This window comes from Silurus aristotelis (assembly GCF_946808225.1).
Source record: "Silurus aristotelis genome assembly, chromosome: 6".
In the NCBI taxonomy this organism is placed as follows: Eukaryota; Metazoa; Chordata; class Actinopteri; order Siluriformes; family Siluridae; genus Silurus; species Silurus aristotelis.
Genome location: NC_139579.1, coordinates 14347381 through 14372139, shown reverse-complemented (window position 1 = coordinate 14372139; position 24759 = coordinate 14347381). Strand labels below are relative to the sequence as shown.

Below are 24759 nucleotides of genomic sequence, written 5' to 3'. Positions count from 1 at the left end.
TTGGATGTTTGTAGTGTTCACATGGTCATATGTTGTGAAAACAAAGCTGCATCTCTCTCTCTCCTGATCCGAGCAGAACGTTTTAGGATAATGAAATGAATGAAATAAATTCTCCGGATCCTGCAAACTGGTGGAGGGGAACATCTCTGCACCATCTTGGTGGTGAGGTTGGAGGCCGGAACATGGTGTGTAGAGAAGTCGCAATGTGTGCAGATTGTTTGCAGATAAAGCTGAAGAGCTTCAGCAAACACAGGACTGGAGAAAAATGTCATCTCTGTGACTAAGCGTGGTGTGATGTCACCAGCTGACACCACGTGGGCTGGTTTGAGTATCCAGAAACTGCTGATTTCAGATTTACACAAGGAACAGACTCGTGTGAGCGCTGATGAAAGGTCAGGTCAGGGTAGAAGGCCAGAAGATTGAAGATCTTAACTAACACTCCTTACGCCTGTGATGAGCAGAAAAGCATCCCAACACCATGTTGCAGGAATCTGCTCCTGATGTACAAGGTGTTACGTTTCTGCACAACTGAACCATGTTGTTGTAGTTATGATCTAAAGCGTTCCTGTGATATAAACGCTCCAGAAGACCTCGCTCTCCACAGACGCTTCATATTCTGAAGTGCTAAAATTCCCTACGAGCGAGAACGCACCCAGGGTAATAACGACTCAGGGAGTGTCTCGCTCTGAAAACACACTCACTCACTCTTTACACGTGATCTGAAGCGACAGTAAAGATTCGAGCATGATGATGATGATGATGATGATGATGATGATCAATCACAAGTACTGCTCATGTGACTACATATTTATTACTGCTTGAATTTATACAGCAATCATTAATGTGTGAATTCACCTGCAATTACTTGAAGAATGTGGAAAAGAGCAGCTCATGAAGGTCTGATCATCTCCTCCGTCTCCTCAAACTGGAGCCCAAAACAAAGCTTTCTACTGCACTCGATCTCCAAACACTTGGAGCACAGCGCAAACACGAAGGAACCTGCTGAGGAGTGTAAAGTGTGGAACCCAGAGGGCAGTGAACGTGTAGGCTGTAAAAGTAAAAGCACCCCCAGGACACGATGCGAGACGTGCGAATTTGTTTGTTTTGTTTTATTCGTAGCTTATTAAACGTCTGAACAGGATCTTCAGTGAAGTCGCTACAGATCCTGTAGAATACAGAGTTCTGTAATCATTAACTTTTCTTCTGCAGAGTTTCTGTTTGTTGAAAACTATTCCAAGGTTCTGGGAACGTAGTGTGGAAATGCAGCCACTTCCTGCCCAGACCGGTATAAACACGATAAGCCAGACGGTGCAGATACACTGATACCGAATGTCCCCGAGTCGTCTCTCACTCACAACTCCTCCACAAGCTATCACACACACACACACACACACACACACACACACACACACACACACACACACACACACACACACACACACACACACAAGCCTACCTCCGCTGCAGCTTCTCACCACGTAGAAATCTGTCCTTATCCAGACTCTGGGAGAATGTGGGACATGTCTCTAGCATGTGTGTTAAAAGCAAAGGCTGGGCTCCGTGTTCCTGCAATTACAAAAGTGCAGATCACACCATCGCAGCGCCACTTGTCCTGACTCGCTGCTCACACATGAAGAATGTACAGGAATGTGCAGAGTGGGAGGAGGGATTTGGTTTCAACCCAAAGTACAATCTCGATCACAATCACACCGGGAAAAACAACAGACTTCAGACGTTCTCAACATGATCTCACGATCTCCAGCTTCCAGATATTCCTCCAGAACATGTCTTTTATCAACCACAGTACAGGAGGTGTATTACAGCATGGATTCAGATCAGTCTGAGAGGTTCTGCTTTATAATTACACACAGCCTGAGGTTCCACACTGCACTGTATTCTACCACAAATAAGACATAAACACGTCTCTGTCAGGTTTGATTTTGTCCCACTGAGAAGCTTATTCTACCACAAATAAGTTTCTCAGTGGGACAAAATCAAACCTGACAGAGACGTGTTCATGTTCCACCAACACCACAACACATCACCACCACATCATCAGCTGGTACACCTTCTGCTCTACACTATCACCACTCACCTATTTATTTATAGGAAACACACACACACACACACACACACACACACACACACACACACACACACACACACACACACACACACACAGTGTGTCACCACTATTACCACTAATAACAGATCACAAATATTCTTATATATTAATCACTGATCACGTACACATTCATACAGAGCAGCACATGCAGTCAAATACTTTTTACATACAAATAGAATAATAAACAGAAATAAATAAATAAATAAATAAATGAATGAATAAATATATATATATATATATATATATATATATATATATATATATATATATATATATATATATATATGTATGTGTGTGTGTGTGTGTGTGTGTGTGTGTGTGAGACTCAGTGGGGTAAAGAGGTAAATATCCGGTGTGTAGTGTTTCTGTCCCCTCACCTGTCCACATCACACCTGAATCTATTATTATTATTATTATTAGTAGTAGTAGTAGTAGTAGTAGTAGTAGATGATATTAAAGTTTAAAGGAGAAAAGACGCGAAGAAAGAAAGAAAGAAAGAAAGAAAGAAAGAAAGAAAGAAAGAAAGAAAGAAAGAAAGAAAGAAAGAAAGAAAGAAAGAGGCTAACATGCTAACAGCTAGCTCTTCACCTGTCCTACACCAGCACTCGGGTCTCCTGTTAGTCAGCGATCTAAACACCACTCACTGTGAGATTCCCACCTCAGTGTCCACCACCACCACCACCAGCACCAGCACCACCACTACCACGAAACCCCGCTCACAGCAGATCTGAAGCTCTGTGTCTGTGAAGTGAAGCTCCACATGAAGTTCCTGTTAGCGATACAGTAGCTTAGCAAATAAGCTCCTCTGAGCAACAGGTTGCGGTCAGATCTCCAGGTTCCGTGAAAAACCCGTGTGTTAGTGTCCTGGAGGGGCGGTGGTGTGGTGTAGTGTGGTGTGGGGTGGTGTGGAGAAACTACAGAAATCACGATGTTCTGGAAGCAGAAGAATCTTCTCAGACTCACCTGCTCACACTATGCGGTCAGGAGGCGCTTCCATCCACCGGGGACCGGTTCCGGCTCCGGATCCACTCAGGAAACCTACTGCACTGATCTGTGCGAAGATCCAGAAGTTTAGAACAGATAAACTGAGAGGATATGGAGTCTGGTGCTGAACATCAGATACTAATCAGATTTATCAGAAAAAGAATTAGACTTTACCTTCACCTCTCACAGACACAGAGCCGCCGGGCGGGTTGCCAGATCGCTTCTAAATCCTATCCTCTGCTGTGGAGTAAATCACCTGTAGGGGGTGTGTGTGTGTGTGTGTGTGTGTGTGTGTGTGTGTGTGTGTGTGTGTGTGTGTGTGTCAAGTGTCACTTGAGTAAAAGTACAAAAGTTTTTACTTTCAAATGTACTAAAGTTTTCAAAGTAGTGATTTATTATAACTCTAATGTTCCTGTGATCATTTTTATCACAAGATTCTTCACTTAATCACCTCAGTTTCTGTGTAAAGACTCGAATGTGACTCTCAGCACACTGATCTATTAATAGAATGATATTAATGACTCAAACTCTGATTGATTTCTGTTACAATTATCATGAACCCAAAACCCTGTTTTTCAACTACTTCAATAAAAACGTGTAAATGAGGTCACGTGTGTGGTGGTGAGTTCAGGTCTGGAGTTTCTTCATCATTTCTTCCTCTGTAAATGTTCTGCTGATGTTGAACTGATGCTGAACTGTATGTTGTTCAAAACCCTGATTTGTGGATTGAACGACTGATTTCACAAAACGTAGTTGAGTAAAAAATAAAATATTTAAAATGTAGTAAAGTAAAAGTACAGAAACGCGAACAATCTACAGAACAGAAATAAATCACATTTACTTCTTTACTGTCCAACACTGATAGCAGATCACCTGGGCCCGGTTTTTCAAAAGGTTTAATCCGGATAAAATTTATCTGGATTTAGTAATCCTTTTTTTGCGATCCATGATCACGTAATCCAGTTTACTTCTTGAGCCAGTTTTTCAAAGCAACATCGGATTGGATCAATCTGATCCGGATAGGAACTTTTCAGGATCACCAAATCTGGATAACCAGTGCTCAAACAGGATAGGAAATCACAATGTAGAACTATAGTTATGTAAAGAGCAACAAGTAGAATAGCCAGTGTGGGGTCAAAATAATTTTATTATTATTTGAAATGAAATGAAAACCCCACCCCATCCTCTTCCAGCAGTCCGCTCATCTGAGACCTACAACACAAACACTGTACATTGAGGATATTTATAACAAGTTTCAAATATAGATATATTGAATATAAAAAAAAAAAAAGACTTAATGTCAAATACTCCACAATAATTTCATACTTCCTCATCTGATGTGGAGAGACCAGCTTGTCTGAGCGTAGCCTTTAGTCTCTCAAGTCTGGCCTTGGTTTGCTGCAGTTTGGTCAGAGTCAGTTGTTCCTCTGCCAGATGAAGCTGTGCTTCTGCCCTTTCAGTCTCTTTTTGCAGAAGTGCCTTGTAATCATCATCTTTGTTTGATGAAAGGCGCTTCAAGCCTTTGCTCTGAGATCCTGTAGCAACTACCACTGGCTCAACCAATGAGGATCCAGCTTCTTCCTCAGGAACAGAGCTGAGATTTAATATAAATACGCTCTCTGGATCAGCCTCAGGAGGAACTGGCAGATTCTCCTCCTCCTCCTCAATCCAACGCTCGCCATTCCCTACAACACCTTGAATACCATGGAGAGCTTGCGACTTCTCACCTCCAATGATGTCGAGGACCACATCTGTGTAATCTCCCCTCTTAAATGGCTTGTTGCCTGTTTGTGGGTTTTTGGCTTCAGCATGGTCCTTTTTTGCCCTAGCCTTAAGATTCTTCCACCGCAATTTGATTTGGTCTGTGGTCCTCCTCTGGCCAGACCCTATGGCATTCACATTTTCTGTGATTAAAATCCAAACATCATTTTTCTTTTTGTTGGTATCCTTAGCAGAATTAAAACTTCCCACTATTGTTCCATAATGGCACCGAACACCCTCTAGTAGTGCATTGGTTTCAGCAGCAGTGAAGTTACAGCTTCTTGAGTCCATGGTTCCGTTGCTTTACTATAGTGAACATTGTTCATCAATTATAGGCTTAGGGTCCAATTGCCTCAATTGAACACAAGCCAAAACTAATCAGTTGTAATAGGTGTGTCTGAAAAGACCAACTACACAGCCATATAAATCAGCCTTTCTCAGAGGATTCACAGAGAGACTGTGAAATGGCAGGTGTTGTCCACCGCCACCACCACTTTGCCAGGAGAGGATACCGTCAAAGGGTGTATGTTGAACGTACCAAGCCACTGGAGCAATACACCACTGAGGAGCTGTATGTCCGGTTTCGCTTTGGGAAGGCTGATATAGAGTACCTTGTGAACCTTCTCAGGCCAAAACTTCAACACAGAACCCAAAGAAGTCACGGTCTGTCTGTGGAAGACCAGATCCTCATTGCTCTCCCATTGCTCTTTTCCAAAGGACAACCAGATTGCCCAGGCCAAGCGCAGCTTTTTTCTTTTGGGGAATATGCCCAATACTATTGGAGCAATCGACTGCACACATGTGCATATACAAGCACCTCGTGAGAATGAATGGGAGTTTATAAACAGAAAGGGGAGGCACAGCATCAATGTCCAACTTGTGTGATGCTGACCTCATCATCACCAACTGCGTTGTCAAGTGGCCTGGGTCTGTCCATGATGCACGCATCCTGAGGGAGAGCGCTCTATATAGAGACCTCCAAACCAACCGACCGGATGGCATAATATTAGGAGACAGTGCCTACCCACTCCTACCATGGCTGATGACTCCTTTTCCAACAGCAAATACACCGGCGCAGGCACCCTTCAACACTGCTCATTGCAGAGCAAGATGTGCAATTGAGCGTTTAAATGGAGCTCTTAAGAGGCGCTTTGCATGCCCTAACTACCTGAAAGCGGAACCACAGAAAGCATGCAACATAACCCTTGCCTGTATTGTCCTGCACAACATCGCTACTAAGCGTAATGTCCCTCTCTGTGCTGACAATGATGCACCTGAGCCCCTTGGAGACCCTAACCAACCTCCTGCATTCTGCCAGAACGAGCAAACAGGACGTGCAACAAGGGACGCAATAGTTGGACACTATTTCTGATTTGGAATTGTTTTGGATTTCAAAAATCAGTGATTTTCATTCTTTGCATTTTTAGGGTTATTCTGTAATCATTGCATGCATCACTAATAAATATTCTAAAAACAAAAATATTTTCGATTGTGATGAATATATATATATATATATATCAATTAGTGACAGAATAAAATTTATTGTTTTTTGTCAATTTTGACAGCTGTTTGGGGGATTATTGTATGAGGCCAAACTCTTTCTACTTTGCTGTAGGCCTATACTGAAAGGCTGAATACGTTAAAGCCTACCTAATCACTGTAGCCTGACGGATGAACAAATAAAATTAAAACCTTATGAATAAATCTTGTAAGATACTGCATGATCCAAATATAGTATTATTTGATACATTTTTAAAGTTTTCATTACATTTTGGGCATGGAATCCATGCTGAATCCACCCTTAATCCAGATTTTTTGGATCAAAGTGATCCAAATCCTACAAAAAAGTTCTGAAAAACCCAAACTAACTTAATTACATGATCTAATCCGATTATGTAATCCATTTTTTCTTTTGAAAAACCCATTTTCAAGATTTGATCCAATCCGTTATCCAAAATCCTAGTGGATTACTTTTGAAAAACCGGGCCCTGGTGTGTAGCAGATCACCTGGTGTGTGTCAGATCACCTGGTGTGTGGCAGATCACCTGGTGTGTAGCAGATCACCTGGTGTGTGGCAGATCACCTGGTGTGTAGCAGATCACCTGGAGAAGTGTGGGACAACAGGGTGCAATATAACTGGGTTGTTTGTTTGTTTGTGTGTTCGTTTATTCCTTTGTTTGTGTCTAAGCCCCAGTACGCCACATTCTCTCCTGTGATTAAGTCGCGTCTGCCACCTGGTGGAGAGTGTGTTCATTTCGTTCTATGTGAAAAGTGTGTTATTGCACCGTGAGCGTTAATAAATTCAAAAGAAGCCACAGTTGCATTCAGTTACAGGTAAAATCCACCTCCAACCTCATCTCTCCACAACCTCATCTCACCTCCAACCTCATCCCTCCACAACCTCATCTTACCTCCAACCTCATCGCTCCACAACCTCATCTCACCTCCAACCTCATCTCTCCACAACCTCATCTCTCCACATCTTTCCAAACCTAACCCTCATCTCACCTCCAACCTCATCTCACCTCCAACCTCATCTCACCTCCAACCTCATCTCTCCACAGCCTCATCTCACCTCCAACCTCATCTCTCCACAACCTCATCTCACCTCCAACCTCATCTCTCCACAACCTCATCTCTCCACAACCTCATCTCTCCACAACCTCATCTCTCCACAACCTCATCTCACCTCCAACCTCATCTCTCCACAACCTCATCTCTCCACAACCTCATCTCTCCACAACCTCATCTCACCTCCAACCTCATCTCTCCACAACCTCATCTGAATGCTAGCATGTGTGACTGGAAGATATTTTTCCTGTTAATGAAACAGATCGTCTTTTTTATTAGTTATTAAAGTTTTAAATACATGATTTTATATGAAACGTCTTTTTTTCTGTTAATACAATTATGTGTTGTTCCTTGTCTCTCAGGTCGGAATAGAGGACATATTCTGAGACCAATGAACAAGAGAGATTCTGATTTCTGCTGGACATCAAAACAAACACTATACAATATTATTTATTACATTAATCTTTAATTTATGTCCAACTGATGCGCTGTTTTTCTTTAGTTTTGCTTTAACTGTTTTTAGCCACTAGAGGGCAGTAGTAGCTGAGAAATAAACTCATGCTTTTTCTAATTAATTTTAAACAAAAGTAAATCAGACACACACACACACACACACACACACACACACACACACACACACACACACACACACACACACACACACACACACACACATCTTATGTAATGTCTTTCCTAATCCACCTACTGACATATTTCTGAGAGGAGGGAAGAAACCAGTGAACCCGGAGGGATCCTTTATAAACATTGGGAGAACATGTACAAAAACTCCACACAGACTGGTTGAACTGGTTACAAAAAATATTTAAATTATATTTAATTGCATTTGAATTGCTTTATGGGATCCGATTCGGATCAAAAGTTGACAGTGAAGCGAGTAGGTTCGTATGGAAGAGATTTTCCTTTGTTTTGTGCGAATGTTGAAGTCTTATGAGGAACCTTGAGGAGAGCTTTTTACAGGAAGAAGAGTCAGTGTTGTTTCATTCACTGGTGATGATCTTCATACAGTAAATGAGGAGGTGAAAAATGATGTGAAACCAGACATGGAGAATTTTACATCTGAATCGTGCTCATGATGTTAGAATACTATAGAAGTGAATTCCTCCATTTCTTTCCTTTCCAGCAAAAGTAAACGAGTGAATGGAGACACAGGAGAGTCTCAGGAGTGCATCTGTTTCATTCCTTTATACTGTGCATTTTGGCACGTTTTTCTGCCCCAGGCATGTACAATGCATGATTATTTACACGTGAGAAAGTTCAGAGTGTAACCCCTTTGTTTTAAGGATCTTAAGGATAAGAACTCTTAAGGAACACCGTTTTTTCCCTTATAAAGGACCTGAACAAATAGAAAAAAAAGTTTCTACCGTTCAGTCGGTTTCCTCCCACTGGTGTCTGACTATAAATATTCCATTAAAATGCCACGTTTTGTGTTTGACGGCTGCAGAAATTCCTGTGTACAGATTTAAAGTTCAGTTATCCAGGATATCAGATTCCTTCATTGCCGTGTGTTGAATGAGCCGCAGCAGGTGTATTCATTTATTAAACAAGAAAAAATTCACCAGAAACAATTAAAAAAACACCAAGTGTGAGAATGAAATAAAAAGGAAGCAAAGCATAAAAAATTGAATATTTACTCAAACCATTAAACTACCAATACGTTTTTATATTCACAAGAAACAAATGATGAACTCGTTGATGCAGAGATTTCGTGTGATTCTGATGAATGGAGGAAAAATAAACACACACAGAGATCAATTTCACTTCATTTCTACATAAAGGAAATAAAGGAATTTTTTTTAGCTTTAAAATTGTGCTTTTGCTAAAAATAGTGTCTTTTATATGAATGTAAAATGTAAACTTTTTTGTCTTTAGACTTCAATGTAAAAAATGTGAGAGATGAAAAGATTTCCTCTTCTTCTTCTTCTTCTTCTTCTTCTTCTTCCTCTTCCTCTTTTTCTTCTTCTTCTTCCTCCTCTTCTTCTTCTTCATAGTGTTCTCTTTCAGCAGGATGAAGTTTCCTCTACATCCACACTGTTCAGGAACACTTTGAGGAACATGACATGTTTATGACTCGACCTTGAAGCCTGATTGGTTTTTGGTTTAATGTTTTATACTAAAGTCTGGTTGAGTTCTTGAATCTGATTGGTCAGATGTTTAATTACTGTTGTGTAACTGGAGTTCCTGCAGCTCCTTCACAGGAACCCACAGAAAAAATCAACTGAAAAAGGAAAAGTTTATAAAAAAGAAAAGAATTGTGCCATTGTGAACGTCGAGATGTGTGTGTGTAAATGAGGTTTATGAAATCTTTTCCATTTCTGCTGCTCCTGTTACTGGAACGATCCAGATTTCTTAGAACCTTAAACAGTGTCATGAAGAACGAGGAGCAATCAAAACAGGATCAGTGTGAAGTGTGTGGAATCAGTGCTATGTGGAGTCTCAGGAGGTGAATATGGAAGAAAAAGAGAATCCTTTTCAGCTCATGGAGGTTATATTTGGTTATAAAGTTGCTATTTTTATGATTTTTCTTACGTCAGATTTGTTTTATTTTGATGAGGGAATAATTGCCGGTGAATCTGCAGCTTTATCAGTTTCTACATCATTTCCAGTCTAAATTACAGCTTCATTTTTATGCAGAAAGACAAAGAGAATTATATCACCTGCATCTGGTGCACATTCCTGGTCTGAACGTTGAGGTGTATTGTTGAAGAATCATTCCAGCCTTATCAGGGAACTGTTTAGTGTAAACAATGCATTCCTTTGAGTCGGAGCGATGTGGGTTATTTGGAACATCACAAGGCTCCTAAAACACCTTCTCTTTCACTTATTCACAAAGGAATGTGTTTTAACAAAAGCTGTGTGTCAAATGATCTCCTGTACATTTAGATCCACATGGGAGTCTGACCTGAGGAAGACTGAACCTCCTGTGCATACGCTTTTGTCTCTCAAAACTATTTCCATTCTTCATGGAGAAACAGCAGATAGTGTTTTATATTCAGTCCAGGTTTTTTTCACTTCATAATTATTACACACGAGTAGAACTCGACCCTAATGGCGTCAGTGCAGAACGTCTGCCGCCTACAATTCTCGTCCTTCTTACATTTACTTTAAACAGGAAGGAAGTTATCAAAGAAAATCTCTCAGACATTTGACCTTGCTGTGATTTTCTCCTGTTTGGACTGATTCCAATTACACAAACACATACAGCTTCACCTGCGACTGCTAAACCACCAACATCTACATGGGATTTAAAGATGTTCAGTGGGATTGAGAAGATCCACACAATTCACATCAAGATGTATATTAGCAGAGCCGATCCATTTACTGTGCATGCACGTGGTGTGTGGAGATAGGAAGAACAAACCCGAAGGAGGTACAGGTTCTTCAGAATATAGACTGAGCTCAGGATTACATCATGGACCTTGAACTCTCTGTCTCATCAAACCACCCTGAGATGAGCATCATGTCCAGAGTCAGGTTTTATTTTTACACTATCTGATGTAAAGGAGTGAACCTGAGACAACAATAATGGAAAAAACCAACTACATTTAAAAAGGAAAAATCACCACAATAGAATTGTTTATTTTTGACCACACTGTGACCTTTCAGTGCAGAGATTATTCACCCACTCGCAGTGATAAGACGCTTTACACGAGGAAAGAGTGAACAGTGCTGATTACGCTTTAGAGAAGGAGGAACACTGCTGCTCTTTAAACGCGTGGGATGGAGATACAGATGAAGCAACGAGACTGACGACAGAGAACCACTGCGTTAAGTCACTGTTCACTCTGAGAACCACACGTGACCTGCTAACACAAAACACCACACATTCACACACACACTTTCACACACACACACACACACACACACACACACACACACACACACACACACACACACACACACACACACACACACACACACACACACACACACACACACACAGAGAACCTCACAAGACCTGCTAACACAAAACACGACACACACACACACACACACACACACACACACACACACACACACACACACACACACACATTTACACACACACACAGAGAACCACATAAGACCTGCTAACACAAAACACGACACATACACACACATTCACACACACACACACACACACACACACACACACACACACACACACACACACACACACACACACACACACACAGAGAACCACACATGACCTGCTAACACAAAACATGACACATACACACACATTCACACATTCACACACACACACACACACACACACACACACACACACACACACACACACACACACACACACACAGAACCACAGAACCACACATGACCTGCTAACACAAAACACGACACATACACACACATTCACACACACACACACACACACACACACACACACACACACACACACACACACACACACACACAAAACACGACACAGTCTCACACACACACACACACACACACACACACACACACACACACACACACACAAAACACGACACACACACACACACAAAACACGACACACACACACACACACACACACACACACACACACACACACACACACACACACACACACACACACACAGAGAACCACACATGACCTGCTAACACAAAACACGACACACACACACACACACACACACACACACACACACACACACACACACACACACACAGAGAACCACACATGACCTGCTAACACAAAACACCACACATACACACAAATTCACACACACACACACACACACACACACACACACACACACGGAGAACCACACATGACCTGCTAACACAAAACACGACACACACACACACACATTCACACACACACACACACACACACACACACACACACACACACACACACACACACACACAAAACACGACACTTTCAAACACACACACACACACACACACACACACACACATAAACACAAACACACACACACACATACACACACAGACACACAAAAAGTATTGTATTGAAAAAGTATTTTAGAGAAGATTTTTACACTTTACTTGTATTTCAGTAATAATTCAGTTTTATAATAATTATATATAAATATTTTATTACTCTTTCCACCTGATATTTACACACATCACTGCAGTTACTTTTTCAGCTCAGCTTTTATATTTGAGTTTTTATCGGACCTTCCTGTAGACCAGTGTTTGTGAAGAAAAAGTTTTTATGTCAAACTCAAATAAAGAGCTGATGTTGAGCTCACACTGGAAAAGGGGCACATTTAATAACATCCACACCGACGCTGGTGCTACGGCTCACTGGGTTTAAAAAGGTGGATGATACGATGGTCCTGGTGACCAAACACTGAGCCAATGGATGAAATGATGGATAAAATTCTGGTGTCCAGGAACAGAACAGCTGATGATGTTGTTCTCTGGCTGCCTGAGAAGTTAAAGCAAACTAACAACCTTCAGATACATGTAGTGAAGTCTTTCAGGATTCGTTGCTTTTTTTTTAGTTGATTGTTTTTCTCGTAGCTATAAATGATAAGTGGTTTTATATACAGTTTATTACTAGACGACAGACGGGGTATCAGAGTGCATCTTTTGCACGTGTTGACCCTGTGAAGTTTTTCATCTCACACATTATACTGATCTCTGAGACAGGAAAGTCCTTCTGCTACCTGTGTGGCATCTCAGAGAATGCAGATGATGATGATGATTATTGTAGCACGTGCACGTGAACCTGTGCTGGTACAGCGAGGACGTGCCTGCAGGACGGTGCTCTGGATTACATCACTGTCTCAGACTGATGGAACGTGGAGATAAAGCGCTGCATGGGGCCTCATGTAGCCTGATAAAGACTGCAGAAGTGTAAAGGAACGAGAGCGATGAGAGATTTTGTGTGAATCATTGAGCCTCACTGGAGTTTATGGGTTTATGAGCTGCGCTTGTTTGAATGGTAACTGAACTGAACTTCACCAAGGACCAATCGATGGTGTTTTTCACCGAGAGACTGACGACATTACAAACACCTGATTCCAGTGTAAAATATCACTGTGCAGAACTGATGTTTTGGGGATATTTTGTAAATTCCAGTGGCTTATTGATAGGATCAGAAATAAGCAGCTGGATAATTGTACCATGCAGTGGACTCCAAAATCTGAGCTTTTTATAGATTTTTCTTTTTCAGTTTTAAAAAATATATTTAATATATTGAATATTTAATAGCTGCACTATTTAAAGTTTTAAATGGTTGCAATACAATTAAATTAGTATTTATCTGGCTAAATACTATTTGACTTTGTTTTGATTGCAATTAAAATTATTTTATTTGAAGTATAATTTTTTTTTTTATGTATTCTTGTGTGAACAAAGAGTAATCCAGTCCTCTGAATAAGCCGAAAGTCATTCCATCCTTATTTGTTCTTGGACTCTCATCTAGCCTGCTATCCTATGAGCACATATTGACTGGTATTCCTACTCCATTGTGAGGTCATGAATATTCTATATTTTCTCTTCAGCTGCTGTCGCTTTACAGCTGCGAGACATTTCGATGGCATGATGTCATAAACACTCGTGCAGCCACAGGTCAGGGACAGACATTCTCTGCTGTACACTGATTCTACAAACCCACTAGCACCATGATGACCTTGAAGACGACCTTACCGCACAGACAGATTTGATTGACACAGCTCGTGAGACAGACCAAAGATTTCGTGACATGAAAGCAAAGGCAGTGTGTATGTTTACTGACTGACAGGTGAATAAGGCATTCGAGCGTCTGAATGCGTGACACATGCACGTGTTCATGCCTGACGCTGTCAGTACGAGGGAGATGACAAACAGCTGGCTCATGGTCTTACAATAGCACAAATACCAGCGTAATTAAACCATTTCAGGTTCCTGACAGTCTACAGTGGTCCTGCCGAATGAAACGGGTGGTGATGACGTAGAACTAAACTTGGGTACTTCTGAATATGAAAGGAAATGTTTTTTAATCCCGCCTGCAGCTCCATCTATTTAATACGAGTCTTAATAATACACAAGGTTTAAAATAAAAGCAGTGTTTTGTCTCTTTTTACATTCATTTATATAATTGTACATATGTACAGCTTTCTGTTAGGAGGATATGATGTTCTGCAGATCACCACAACACTGTATTTCAACATTCAGCAGTGATCCTCATTTCTTTTGCTCTGCATTTTGTTCAGTTCACAAAATCATACATTAAATAATAATAATAATAATAATAATAATAATAATAATAATAATAATAATAATAATAATAATAATAAAATAATAATAATAATTAAATAATAATAATAATTAAATAATAATAATAATAATTAAATAATAATAATAATAATAATAATAATAATAATTAAATAATAATAATAATTTAATAACAATAATAATAATAATAATAATAATAATAATAATAATAATAATAATAATAATAATAAAATTGTGCCACACTCCATTTTAACATTATTTATAATTTTTTTGTTTTGTGATTTTTAATCTTTTTTTTCTCACAGGAAACATTTTTATAAAGAATGTTTTTGAGTCTTAGGTATACTATTTTATGCTTTTATTTACTGTCCTGGTGTTTGTTGTATATAAACACATGAAGAATCTATTCTTAATTTATTAACATTTTGGTTTAAAAATTAAAAACATTTATAAATAACTAATGTTTTTAATTATAATAACAATATCACAAAAATATTACATTAAATCTTTGATTATATATGATTTTAGTTTAAGAAAAGGTTAACATGTGCTCCTGAATCAGCTGCTCTTCCTCCTTGTCATTTTGGTCTTTTTCTCTACAGAAAACTGGACTCGTGTCCCACTGTTTTATGCCACAAGGTGCATTTTTATCCGTACATTGTTTGTTCTTCCAAGTGCAAAACAGGATGCATCTTCAGGCTGTCATGGAAAATGATAAAATGTTGTGTGTGTTGGAGGAATTCTGTACTGAACTGTGGAAAACAGGTCCAAAATTAGAAGTCTGGAGATTGTCCCATGCTGACTACAGCGGGTTCTGGCAGCAGTTCAGCAATGCAGTAAAACTGCATTTTTCATTCGAAGAAAAGGCGTCTACTGTTCTGTAATACTTCTTGATTCCTTGCATCACACAAGTCAGTTATGTGTCTAAATTGTGTATTTATAATGATATAAAAGCATGTAGCAGTGACAGTAAAGTACATCTGGAGCTACTGAATATGAGAAAGAGGCATGAAGATTTTCCATCACATACTGAACATTACATTCTGTTCTTATCACCATATTTCAGGATCTCAGATGGTTTTCACACAATTCTGCATCCATAGACATTGTTGTGAGTAAAACCTCAGGAGATCTTTATTTTTTGAAATACTGAAACGTTACTGCGTGACTTCACATTAAACAGCAGGATGCAGTGTGGAAAATACCAGTGAGGCAACAAACCTGATTATGAGTCATTTGTTTTTGGACATTAGAGCAGTGAGAGAATGCAGTGAGAGAATGCACTGAGAGAATGCAGTGAGAGAATGCAGTGAAAGAATGCAGCGAGAGAATGCAACGAGAGAATGCAGCGAGAGAATGCAGTGAGAAAATGCCGTGAGAAAATGCAGGGAGAGAATGCAGGGAGAGAATGCAGTGAGAGAATGATTCCAGTGATTATTCCTGTTGGAGAAACTTCTATTCCAAATCCAGAAACTGAACCTGCACCATAAAATCAATGAATCATGTAGCAGTTACTGTCGTTATCAGTGGATTCGTTCAGTGCTAAAGATGGTTGTCATAGTTTGCACAGGTAAGAAGACGACCTGGGAAGTGTGTGATGAGATGCTAGACGATGACTAACACTGTTCTAACGCTGGGTGTGGAACCACCATCCTGCCACCTGAGACATTACCAGCATGTAACAAACCTGAACCAACATGTAAGAAGATGGAAGATTGAGAGAGTTCATCTCAGGGTCTCTGACATCACTGACATCAGTACAGAGGTGTTTCTGAGCAGGTAATGTTCAGCTGCTGATGATGATGATGATGATGAAGGTTATTTAAATGTGAATGTAAATAAATGTGGATGTGATTAAGGAAAACAGAAGATTCACAGTAAATCTGTTTGATAATCCTGGTTTTCCACCACTAATAAACGAGTTTGTATAATTGTGTTGAATTTTATAACACAACACTCTCATCTATTATTTTTAAATGTAAAGAACATTCTCTTTTTATCTTCCACACAAAACCACAAAGAGACAAACAGCACCGCCGCTTAACGACCCGAGACCCATAACAATAGCGTACGATTGTAAAGAGACACACGTCCTTGTGTTTTCTTTACAAAATCACCCAAACATTAAACCATTATGTCTCCACTAATTAAGGAAATTCTACATTGAGAGAATTCCAGGTCATCTCCATTGTCCTTCAATAGTAAAGCACAGCCTGGTTCCTCATGGTTCCACTCGAGCTCTCATCCATAAAGTCTTTTGAAGCATCAACACGCTTCTTTGTCCTGGTGGAATGGATTTTCTCCGGTTGTCTGAACAGGTTAAGGTGCTTGTTTTCCTCACATCCACACTTCAGGGTTTAAGTGTCGTAGTGACTGTAAAAACTGGTCTATTTATACTTCTGTTTTTCAATAGAGATAAAACAGTTTTACTGTAAGTCACGTTTCCTTTCAGGTCATTTAAGGTTTTTTTTCAGCAGGGAAAATCCCTTTTCAGCTCCGATACAAGAAAAATGTAATCGGTAGATCAGCGTCACACCGGGGCCATTTTGGAAACTTGTTAAGGTGCTTTAGAACTTAGAGAAGCTTTTGGTTTTTATTCTGTTTTGTTTGTTTGGTTTTGTTGTTTTTTCAGGTTTGTTTTTGCTCGACTGCAACAACCGAAAGCCCCGAACACTTTGTCACTGTCTTTGTTTTTGCAATATGGAGATCTCAGTAGATAGTGAAACCTTTTCATCCAAACATTCCCTCAATCTCACTTATGAACCTTGGTGTGGCTTCTAATGAAGAACCTGCAGAGGAACATGTGAGTTTCTGATAAGTAAAAAATAAAAAATAAAGAAAGAAGCGTTTTGGGAAATAACTTTCTGTTTATTTACCATTTTGTGCTGCATGAATTCACATGAGTGGAAATGCAGATTTTAGATTCAGAATTTCTAAAGTAAGAATGCTGAAATTATCTTTTCATAAATTTGAGTTAAAATCATTGTTTTATTTCATTTGTTTATAAATGTATTTAGAGTAGCAGTGCAGCGGCTGGTGTTGAGGCCTTATGTCGTCATGGCAACCAGTCGGATGCTAAGCTTGCATTTGTTTGCATGTTGGATTTTACATTTCATCTCCTCTATCAATTTCTTGTTCTTGGGATTGGCTGCACTGCACATCTGCACATCTGCACAAAAATCTTGTTCCATAATGTTTCCCAGTGGTCTAATCAATTCTTCAGTTCCTGAGTGTATCCAGTAGTTTGCATGTTGAGGAAAACCTTCTGCATTTACATTAATGTAGTGCACATGTAGGCATCTCTTGATTGTAAATGTGGAAAATTACACATCTCCAAAGTGTTCTTCACTTGTTCTTCACTTTGTTAGAGGTTTTTACTTTTTTGTGATTATCCACTTTAGTGTTTTCTTTGGTCCAGCAGCTTGTCGGTGATCTCAATAAAAAAGTACCAAATGATTGATTAGTCCAGTCCTACAGGTTCTGCTCTCTCTGATAGTTCAGCTTTGGGTTGTTTTTTTCAGCATAGCGATGGCCTCCTTCTCTCACACTGCTGTGTTTTCCTACCTTGAGTGCTCTGCTCCTGAGACTCCATTAGCCAGAGTAAAGATGTTATGGAGCGGAATGAATGACAGGAAGTTGTTAAAGGTAAAATAGAAATGATTTGGTGAAGAGACACAGCAAGGATCTGTGCAGCAAAAAAACATTCTCCACAGTTTTAGTAATAAACTGTAAATCATCCTGTTGTTCTGGAGATGTTTGTGTGGATTATAAACCACTTCACAAATAGTTTGTATTTTAATCTCTTTGTTGTTTAGTTATCAAGGCGGAGGTTTATATCTGTATTATACCCAGCAGGTCCACGCCTTCCAAAACATGACCTTTCAACATTCAACATTTTGTTATTCAGTGGCTGGAGTAATAATAAATCTGGTCATTTATCAACCTCTGAAGCTGAAACCTATAAAACATGACCTATGTGTTTGAAACGCATTAAACAAACATTGGCTTGGAGCTTCGATCAAAGTTGCAGAACAGAGATTGGATTCCAACAAAGTTCCTCCACTAAACCATTAAACACATTTTCTATTCCTGACCTGCTGTGGTTGTTCCTATCTCCAGTTTCTAAAAACATCTGGGAAGTGGAACGACCCCCCCACCCCCCCACCCCCTGCTTCCTGCTCAGTGGCGACGCTACGTCTTACAGACACAACACAAACAGAGCTGACTCCTACACTCCTAACCATGTGTGTGTGTGTGTGTGTGTGTGTGTGTGTGTGTGTGTGTGTGTGTGTAGGACGCATGCCACAGCAGACGTAATGAAGTAGAGAAGTGTGACCAATAATGCTGCGCGTGTGTGTGCCCGAGTGTGTGTGTATATGTGTGTGTATATGTGTGTGTGTGTGTGTGTATGTGTGTGTGTGTGTGTGTGTGTGTGTGTGTGTGTGTGTGTGTGAGTGTGTGTGTAATTACACACTTTTTAATATATGTGTATATAGTGTACATATTATAATTTTTACATAGGAAATATATTCATTTGAACAATTTACAGTATTTTATTGTAATGAAGCTCATAATCTTATCAATTTATTCAGAAAATCTTATTCATGAAATTAACTTCAATCAGTGCCGTGCCTGTGGTGAGTGTAGTGTAGTGAGTGTATAAAAGCAGACAGCTGAGGCTCAAGATCTTCACTTAATATTCACTGTAGACAGATTCTTTCTGTCTGCTGGTGCCAGATTTGCTGATACGAATGTTTCAGAACCTGATGATCACTAGAACTTGTCTCTCAGGTTGACACAGAATGATGTGAAAAAATAAACAACAACAAAACACATTCAGGAAATAGCAGCAGCTGGTGAAGGAACGATGGTGAAGGCCGACAGGAAGCCTGAAGTAACTCAAGTAACCACTTTTTACAAGTGTGCTGAGCAAATTTTGCATCTCAGCATGATCAACACACCCTGAACTTTAAGATAGAAGGTCTAGAAGATCAGCAAGAAGACCACACTGGGTTTTACTCCTTCATCTCTGACATTGCTGATGGCCACAGGCTCACTGAAACAGCATACCTATAAAGAAGATTATAAAGCCTGATAAATACACACACATATATATAAACTCTACTGTTACTGCCAATAAAATACAATGAGACACATTTAATTTATAGTTAATTCCTAATAAATATCACTGAAAACTGTATATTTTATATAGTTTATTATACATGCCTAAGATTTACAGTTTAAAATAAAATACTATAAAACTATATATAACTGTGAAAGTAAAAAACACAAACATGAAATGAAATGAAACTTCTTTACATATTTAACCGAAACTATTTATAGCCTGGTGATTCATCTTCATGTGAATCTCTTCAAAACAGGAGAATCTATTTACGTTTCTATTTACATGCCTTTACACTTTTTCCACGGCCTTCTGTTGCTTTCAAACGTTTTCTCACACGCCCATAATTCACGTTGGAGCAGCGATCTGCCTGGACTTCATTCCAAAAACTCTCAAAGCCATTCACTTTCAAAAAGCTCATAAGCCAAAGTCATCAGAGAAAACTGAATCCACTCCCTGGAGCTGCATTGTGTCGAATGTTGACTACTTTTGTTCGATTGAATGCTTTTGCTTGTATTTCAGGCCTGAGACTGAATGTTGCTTGTTAGAACAGAATTCCCAGTCATTCCACTGATTCAGGGCAGACGTGCAGGTCTACATTCACATCCAGTGTTCCTCCTATGGAGAAAGATTAACATCTCCTCCAGGTGAATACAAAATTAAGATTGAGATGCAGGTCGAAATAAAGGATGGACTGTTTACAGGACAATCTGAGGACAGTTTATTCAGTGCATCTGGTCTTCTAGGAAAAAGAAAACAAGCTGTGGGTTTTTTTTCAAACGAACGTGTAGAGAAGCACACAAGCCACTGAGATCCGTATCTCAAGGCATTCGCAAATATGTCCCATGACTCCAGTCTGCTTTGCTGTAGCCCTGCTTTATATATATATATATATATATATATATATATATATATATATATATATATATATATATATATATATATATATATATATAGTACACACTGCTGCATCATTGTGGAAACTGGACTGCTACTGCAACTTCTCCGGAGGTTATCATGATATATAACTACAGCCAAACGACCATATTTATGGTATTTATGGCTTTAAACAAAGCAGATTTACAGAAATAAATAGAATATTAATATACATTTTACATGTATAATTAATCCATATACATTTGTCCCTAATTAGTGAGAAAGTGGTGACTGTGGTGAAGCAAAAACTCATTGAGATGGCATTAGGAAGAAACCTTTAGAGGAACCAGATTTAGACGGGAACCTCATCCTCATCCTCAACACCGAATGTCCATTAATACAGTTCCATCATTGTTGAAGTGTCCTGTTCAGTGATGGAGGCTTTTACTTCCCTTTGGTGGAAATGAAATATTTTTTTTGAGGAAACAATTATCAAAAATGCAACAAAAACTAAAGGTCTCGCTTTACTACATGTATCTGTAGGTTGCTGGTTTGGCTCCAGATTCTCAGTCAGCCAGAGGACATTGCACAACATCAGCTGTTCTGTTCCTGGACACCAAAATTTCATCCATCATTTCATCTATTGGTTCAGTGTTTGGTCACAAGGACCATCATGTCATCCACCTTTTTAAACCCAGCGTGATGTTAGTCCAGCATGATGTTAGTCCAGCGTGATGTTGGTCCAGCGTGATGTTGGTCCAGCGTGATGTTGGTCAGCGTGATGTTGGTCCAGCGTGATGTTGGTCAGCGTGATGTTGGTCAGCGTGATGTTGGTCCAGCGTGATGTTGGTCAGCGTGATGTTAGTCCAGCGTGATGTTGGTCAGCGTGATGTTGGTCCAGCGTGATGTTGGTCCAGCGTGATATTGGTCCAGCATTGGCATGGATGTTATGAAATGTGCCCCTTTGCCAGTGTGAGCTCAACATCGGCTCTTTATTGATTTGAGATTGTCATTGTTTATTGTTCTACAGGAAACTCCAGCAAATCCAGAGCCATTTCTAAAAAAGAAGTTGAGCCGATATCGTTTTACTCCTCTGCTTGGCAAAAAGCTAGAAGTAAAGAGATACTAGAGACACTAGATGGTTTTGATAAGAGTTCGACTACCTCCATGCTGTTGCTAAGGTTGTTAAGGTGAAATATTTGTGGATCCACACCATGTGCAGACTTCACACTCAGAGGGAGGAACAGAAGAATGTGCCATGTTCTTTACCAAAGATCTTAAAGCTGTGACGACAGATCCATCAACTTATTTAGGAGACAGATTGAGTAATTGAAGAGATATAACGTCTGGCTTTTACACACACACACACACACACACACACACACACACACACACACACACACACACACACACACACACACACATATACACAGCATTCCTAACAAACAAAACCAGGAAGGGAAGGAATGTTCAGATATGGGTTTCTTACTGTAATCTGCCTGCTGAGCTAATGAGCTTTCAGACTGAACTGAATTAGACAGGAGCAAAACATCAAATCAAACCTCATTCAACATCAGGTGCTTCTGATTGTCATTTGTAGAATTATGAGAAAACCATTACCTTTATATAAATATAAAGTTCATTCATCAAATCACAGTAATGGCTGTCCAGATGTGTAGGCAATGCAGAGTTTTGAGGGACCCATGAAGAAATCTCAGTGTTGAACTTCCTGAAAACCTCAGATGGACAATGTACAGTTCTGTAGTTTTGTGGACAATGGACTCAGTTCTGTACAAAAAAAACCACTGGAAACCCACAAGTGGGAAACTTGTTGGATTTTTAGTCCATGGAATTATTCTTTATTATGCTAAATATTCTGAAAGTTTCATCTTATCTATGGAGCATGAAGTAAAGACTTTACAAAGGAATCTATTAATCTTTATTCAATATAAATATTTATCACTTTCTCTGCACAAAGAGAACAAAGTTCACACACGAGTACAAAGAAAAAGTTCACATTCACCTGCAGCCACGAACACACCTTTTTTTTTCACATTTGGCACAGTTCGAATAAAAAAGAATGCAGGAATGTATGCAGGGAACAGAAAAACAACCAATATAACAAAGCAGAGCGGTGTTTTGACAGCCTCAGTGATTAAGCAAGTCTTAATCAGTTTCCATGCTCTCCATATCACTTCCTTTTAACCAGCGGAGACACGGCTGTATTTTTCCAATGTTTTCCCTTTCCTACTGTTAAGCGAGACTCTGCAGGAATGTGGAGGGAATGTGCAAAGAGCATCCTGTTTTTTATTTTTTGCACTTCTCAGCTATTAAGACTCTGAAGAAGAACAGAGGCCCAAGGAGCTTTCCAGAACTGAGTGACATCACAGAGCAGATGGAAGGAAAGAGACACCGATGCAGGTGCATCTACAATGCATTCCAACATAATCTCATAATCTGGAGCAGAACTTGAAAAAACTGTATTAAATCTGTATTTATATTTTTGGATCTGAAAACACCACGCATGACATCAGCCCCTGATTTTAAAATCAGTGAAGGGGTTAGCATCTAGCAAAAAGATGATCAAACTACCTGAAGAATGTTATGTATCTGTGAAGGTATCGGTAAAGCATTCTGAAACTGTCTATCATCATCATCATCATCATCATCATCATCATCATCATTACACCATGATGCGATTTACATACTGTACATTTACATAAAATCAGCACATTCTTATCTCAAGATATAAAACATTTCCAATTCAAAGCTGTGAATTCTCTTGTGCTTCTTCTTGCTCCAAGAGAAGTGATGAAGATGCTTAACTACCAATCAGTAGGTTGTGAGTTTGAATCTCATCTTTGGTGTTGTATCATGCCTGGTGCCGACTTCCTAATGACAAAAACTAAACCCTGCACTGTTTATTTCTTCACTTCAGCAAAACCTCTGATCTGGTCAGGGTTTCTGAGTTTATACCATGAACACTGGGATGAGAACAGGAACATACTGGATAAGGAACGCCACAGATATTTGCATACTCATTCACACTTTGCTGATTCATAATTGTGCACCAAAGTACAGCTCCAGCTCCAATCACATCATCATGGTCGATAAGATACCACGGTTATGGGTCTCAACAGCAGCAGTAATGAGTCGGCATTCAGCCATGTGCAGGAGCAGCTCACACACTGTACAGACATGTTCCTGGACCCTCGTGGAAATTCACTAAAACATGAAGAACATGTTTAAACTCACATACATGTTAAAGCAAAGTCTATGCAGCTGCTCAGTGCACTACTTTATCACTCAGATAAAAACATATTTTAATGCTTATAATTAACCATGACGCGTTATAATGATTATAAGACCTTTTATTAGGTTTGGGTTCAAGATCCTGCAGTAATATCTTACTCTGGAAATCTCTCTGTTACAGTGTTTAGAAGATTTTTGAAGCTTGTAGCCAGAAAAGTGAGCAAAAGGTCCTGGGTGAAGTGTCTGAGCCTGGAGCATCACTGCTCCTGCGTTCTCTACGAGAGAGAGAGAGAGAGAGAGAGAGAGAGAGAGAGAGAGAGAGAGAGAGAGAGAGAGAGAGAGAGAGAGAGAGAGAGAGAGAGAGAGAGAGAGGAATAAATATTTAATATCAGTCTGTCAACACTGATCGTTCTTTGTGTCCACACACTGCCACACAGAAACTTATTTTCAGTATTGCTGTCTGGCGCATTATTTTCACTGCCACTGAGTTGCTTTTATGTCTGTTGTCTTTTACTACTGATGAGAAAATCAGTAATTGTTCTTATGAAAGTTTTGTTTTTTGATTTCACACTGCAGCCTTCAGGAGGTTTTATTTCAACGCTTCAGAGTCAGTGGTGTTTTGTGATTTGCTCTGGTATTTTAAGACTGTCAGGAGAAACCCAGCCTGGCTGTTTCTGTCATAACATCATCCATCTGACACACCAGTTAGAAAGCTGTAATCACTGGGCAAATATTGATCTCCGCTGTTAAATAGTAACCGAGCACTCAAAAGTATATGATTAGTAATGGTTTTGATAAGGTTTGATAAAATTCTGAAACCTAAAAGAATTGTTTCTTTGTCTGGGATCCGGCAGCG

General features: G+C 39.6%; 1 protein-coding gene and 1 pseudogene across 8 annotated transcripts in view; one reads left to right on the top strand and one right to left on the bottom strand.

The window, feature by feature from the left end:
• phactr4a (phosphatase and actin regulator 4a) overlaps nucleotides 1-24759 on the bottom strand; it is a 136037-nt gene that overhangs the window by 28407 nt on the left and 82871 nt on the right. For 2 of the 7 annotated variants that reach the window (XR_014533929.1, XM_083543239.1), the window contains exon 1: nucleotides 1457-1851. The exons of 1 other annotated variant lie outside the window; for it this stretch is intronic. The gene's annotated coding sequence lies outside the window, so the exon portion shown is untranslated. Of the gene's footprint in view, nucleotides 1-855; nucleotides 1301-1456; nucleotides 1860-3088; nucleotides 3177-3283; nucleotides 3411-24759 lie in introns of those variants that run through there. 4 more of the 7 variants (XM_083543243.1, XM_083543240.1, XM_083543242.1 and 1 more) reach the window with 4 other exon arrangements.
• On the top strand, nucleotides 4666-6569 carry LOC310728241 (putative nuclease HARBI1; annotated as a pseudogene). Its single transcript has one exon. The product of its transcript is annotated as a putative nuclease HARBI1 (transcript).